Source organism: Mastomys coucha, unplaced genomic scaffold (genome assembly GCF_008632895.1).
Source record: "Mastomys coucha isolate ucsf_1 unplaced genomic scaffold, UCSF_Mcou_1 pScaffold21, whole genome shotgun sequence".
Classification (NCBI taxonomy): Eukaryota; Metazoa; Chordata; class Mammalia; order Rodentia; family Muridae; genus Mastomys; species Mastomys coucha.
In genome coordinates, this window is record NW_022196904.1 from 19,706,622 (window position 1) to 19,711,682 (window position 5,061).

The following is a 5,061-nucleotide window of genomic DNA, read 5'->3' on the forward strand; positions in this document are numbered from 1 at the left end:
GGGATTCTAGGCAGGGGCTCTACCACTGAGCCACGCCCCTAGCCCCTCACTGGGGGATTCTAGGCAGGTGCTCTACCACTGAACCATGCTCCCAGCCCCTCAATGGGGATTCTAGAAAAAGGCTCTATTGATTAAGTGTATCCCTAGCCCTCAGAGATTTTTCTAAGAACTTCTTTGGGTTAAATTTCCAAAAATTCCATGATGAGCATTCTGGTTAAAAAAAAAAAAGTGAAAACAAAATAAAACAAAACAAAGCTTTTCCTCTTTCACCTCTATCAAGCCGTACAACATAGTTCTTGTCAGTTCTTGGGAGAGGGTTTTAAGATCTTGTTTTAGATTTTATGGTCTTCTCCTAGAACTGGTATCTTATGGCCTAGTTTCTGGGACTTATTGTCTGTCTGTTCTTGGAGCTGGTTCCTTATGGCCTTTCTTTGAAATCAGGCCTGGTCCTGGAGACCAATGGGATTTATGTTGTCCTTTCAGCAGGAAGAGAGAAGTGCAGGGGTTGAGTGGTGGTGATGATGACACCAAAATGTCTGGATTATACTGAGGAGAGACTCTGGAGGATTGGAAGCCCAGCAGATGGGCTGGAACATTCAGTGCTGAGGGTGGGATATGCCAGCCACACCTTGTAGCAGGTAGGGACTAAGGAATGCTGGGAGAACATGGAGGTCATGTTTGCTTTGATGTGTTAAATAGGCACCTCAGCTGCTTGTCCTGGGTTTGAAACGAAGGACCCTCTCACAGGGATCCCTTAAGACCATCAAAAGGCACACATAATTTTATTATGATTCATAACAGTAGCAAAATTACAGTTATGAAGTAGCAATGAAATAATTTTACAGGTGGGGGAGGATCACCACAACATGAGGAACTATGTTCAAGGGTTGTGGCCTTAGGAAGGTTGACAGCCCCTGCTCCAGAGGATCCAGGTTTGGTTCTCAGTACCCATGTGGTGGTTCACAATTGTCCTTACTTGCACTTTCCAGGGATCTGGTAACCATTTCTGTCCTCTGAGGTCACCAGATACTCTTGGGGTACACATACATACACATAGGCAAAAGCTCATACACATAAAATAAAAACAATAAACACAACTTTAAAATTGTATTTTATTTATTAATTGGGGAGCATGTGTTGAGGTTAGAGGATAATTTGTGGGAATCAGTTCTCTTCTTTTACTATATGGGTCTTGGGATCAAATTCAGGTCGTCAGGCTTGACGGCAAGCACCCACTGAGTCATTTTATCAGTCTCAAGTCCAGCCCTTTGACATTGCAAAATGATACTGTTCTGTACAAAGCTCACACTCCAAGACAACACTATCAAGTTGCAAAAGCTATTCATTTCATCCATCCATCCATCCATTCATTCATTCTTTTTTTTTGGTTTTTCGAGACAGGGTTTCTCTATATAGCCCTGGCTGTGCTGGAACTCACCCTGTAGACCAGGCTGGCCTCGAACTCAGAAATCTGCTTGCCTCTGCCTCCCCAGTGCTGGGATTAAAGGCATGCGCCACCACTGCCCAGCTCATTTCATTATTTAAAAAGGTTTTATGTGTAGGTCTATACATACACAATAGAATAGTCTTTATTTCTTAGCTTTATCTGTCCCACTGAATTCCTCCTTCCTCTCAAATCTACCCACCTTTCTTATCTGTTTCTTTTAATGTGTGACCCATTGCATTTAATAAGGATTACTGTGTGAGGGATGGAGGGGGGTTTATTAGCCTGTGGGACAGGGGCAAGGTCCTAAGAGGCAGTGAGTGAGAGGATGGGGTGGGATGGGGTGGGTGTGTGGGGGTAGTTATCTGGGGCCTATCAGCTGCAGCCTCCTGGTTCTGAATCAGATTGGCTGGAGGAGGTAGATGTTATCACAGTTTCGGAATTCCTTAGGCACTTTCTGCCAAGGAGGCTTCGAAAGCAAAGCAGAGCTGAATGTCAACAGTGGCAGGCTGCAAGCCGAGACTGTTCTGTCCTCTGCACTGCTGCCTGGGCTGTCCGGCACAGCTTGCACAGGGGCCTTACAGGGTGGAGGTCCTTCTCTTTCTGTGGTTCCCAAGAGTTCCCTAGAGTTCCAGAGTAAGGGTAGTGTCCCGACTACCATTCCTGTGTGACTGGGAACACAGCTTCCCTTCTGACCACCCCCGCCCCCCGTGCTTGCTGTTGACCTTGTACAAATGCTTTAGTATTTCTTCATGAAATGGGAGTTGGTTTACACAATGCTTTGGCAAATATCTAGGCAGCAATGGCTCATGGTGCCACAGCAAGGCCATTTTTGGTACGACTGTTGTTAAAAATATGAAAGATTGGGGTCAGGTTCGTTGTGGTTCTTCCTTGAAATCCCAGCATTTTGGAGGCAGAGGCAGAGGATCACCATACATTTGAGATTAGCTTGGTCTACATAATGAGTTCCAGGCAAGACAGACCTACATAGTGAGACTCTGTTCAACGCCCCCCCCCCCGGGGCTTGGGACATCCTAAATGGGCTGTGTGTGGTGGAGCGCACCACACCTGCATTCCCAGTTGCAGGAGACAGAGGCATGAGGATTGCCTGAGTCCAGGAGTACAGAGACATCCTGGGCAATGTCACAGGCTCTATCACAGAAAAACCTGGGATTCTAGATGTAGATGACATGGTAGGGTGCTTGTTTAGCATGCAAGAGGTCCAAGCTTTGAGCCCAAACACTGCATAGAATTGGTGTCATGTCTCATGCCTGTAATTACAGCTCCTGAGATACAGGTGGAGGGGAATCAGGTATTCAAAGTCATTCTTGGCTACATACTGTGTTCAAGGCAAGCCTGGGCTACGTGAGAACTTGTCCTCAAAAAAAAAAAAAAAAAAAAAAAAAAAAAAAAAAAAAAAAAAAAAAAACCAAAACAAAAATTGGCACTTTAGAATTGGGAGGTGTTTTAGTTACTTGTCTTGTTGCTGGGTAAAAAGTTACCCAATACAAGGAACTGAAGGAAGGACTTATTTATCTTGGTTCACAGTTCAAGGGCTCAGTCCCCCACAGAGTTAGGGTAGAGATGGATGCTAGCTAGAGCTTGAGGTCCACTGGTTATCCCAAGTTAGGAAGCAGGGGGTGGCAGATGCTAAGGGTGGCTATTCCCTTAACAACCTCCCCCTTTTCCTCCCTTTTTGCAGTGTGTGTGTGTGTGTTGTGCACGTACGGGAATGCATGTTTGCATGTGTGTGAGCATGTGCGTGTATATGCCTGTAGTTGTATGCCACCGTGAGGATGATGTCAAGGATCGTCTTTTCGCCTTATTACATCAAGGCAGGGTCTCTCAATCGAACCCAGAGCTTGCTGATTTGGCCGGGTTCTTTAGTCTGCTTGTTCTGGGATTCTCTAATTTTGCTTTCTGAGGCTGGGTTACAAGTGGGCCGGCTCTCCTCCCACCTGGTATTTTATGTAGGTGCTGAGGATCTGAAAGGTGTGTTCTCAACACCTGCTCAAAGTATGAGCTACTTTCCTGTGGCTGTGATAAAACTTCACGGCTGGTAGTGACGTAGAAAAGAAAGTTTATTTTGTTGTAAGGTTTTAGAGGAAGAGTTCATGGTGGCAGCAGGGGGCTGGCAGCAGGCACCTGCAGTAGTAGAGGTGGGATTACCTCTCTAACGACATTCAAAAAGGAGGGGGAGAGGGAGGAGTAAGGGGACGGGGAGAGGTGGTGGTGGGGAACAAACCCTCAAAACCCACCCCCAGTGACGTACTTCCTCAGCAAGGCTCCGCCTTCTAAAGGTCCCGTGACCTCTCCAAATAGGATCACCAGAAGAGAAGCAAGTGTTCCAATATGTGAGCCTGTGGGATCACCACAGCTGGGAAATACTTTAACCGCTCTGCCATCTCTACAGCCCCAGTTTTCTCCTGAGAGGGGTGAGACAGGCTGGTCCAAAGGTAGTGAGTTATCACAATTGATTGTTCAGTCAGTTACAGATTGAACTCCTGTTCTGTACTTCTCCCCGCCCCCACCCCCCCTTCACTACTGCACTTGGCTAGAGACACAAAGCTCACTTACCCTGGAACTCCCCTAATGGGCTTTAAATTGGGCCTGCGAGCTCACTTCAGAGTCTCTCTATCTTGATAACGGGAGACCCTAGTATACTGGACTTCTGCAGAATAAAACACTCTGCATTCCATCGTATTTGAGTCTGCAATATCATTCGTTAGTGAATCTTGGGCCCTTGTTACACTCCTTTTTAAAGCGGTGTAGGACTTCAGCTCATGGGACGGTGATGCCCATACTTAAGGGAGAGTCCTTCTAGCCTAATTCACATAATCTGCATGATTTCTCGCGGGCCCCACCATGCTTGGCTTGTTGCGTGGGTACTGGGGATCACACTCAGATTTCCATGCTTATCCACCAAGAATGCTGCTGACTGAGATGTCTCATCAGCCTTCCCTGTCAAGAGTTTGATCTCAAGACCTCTGTCCTCCAGAATCAAGAGACAACAATTCCTGTTGTTGAAGGTACTCAGTCTTCAAGGCTTTGTTCTACAGCCTGACTGACTACCACAAATACCACAGCGCTTGGCGTGGTGACCGATGGCTTTAAATTCCAGTACTCAGAAGGCTAAGATAGGACAACTGAGTTGAGAGCTGGCCTAAGTTACATAGTGAAGGCCTGTCTTAAAACAAAACAAAACAAAACAAAAAACCCAAAAAACAAAAAAAAAAAACATTACTTATTTGTGCAGTACCTGTGGAGGCCAGAAGAGGGCACCAAATACCCTGGAACCAGAGTTACAGATGGTTTGAGTGACATGATGTTGGTGTTAGGGACCAAATCTGGCTTCTCTGCATGAATAGTAAGTGCCTTTCTGAGCTATTTGTCCAGCCCCTATTGGTTAATTTTTGTTTATTGAGACAAGGTCTTGCTTTGTAGCCTTGGCTGTCTCAGAATCCACTTTGTAGAATAGTCTGGCCTCAAACCCATATAGATCTGTCTGCCTCTGTCTATATGCCTCCTGAGTGCCTCACCACACCTGGCTCCAGACTCTATTAAAAAAACGTCTTAGCACTTCATACATAAGCATCGCATCTTCATCACCTGCCCTT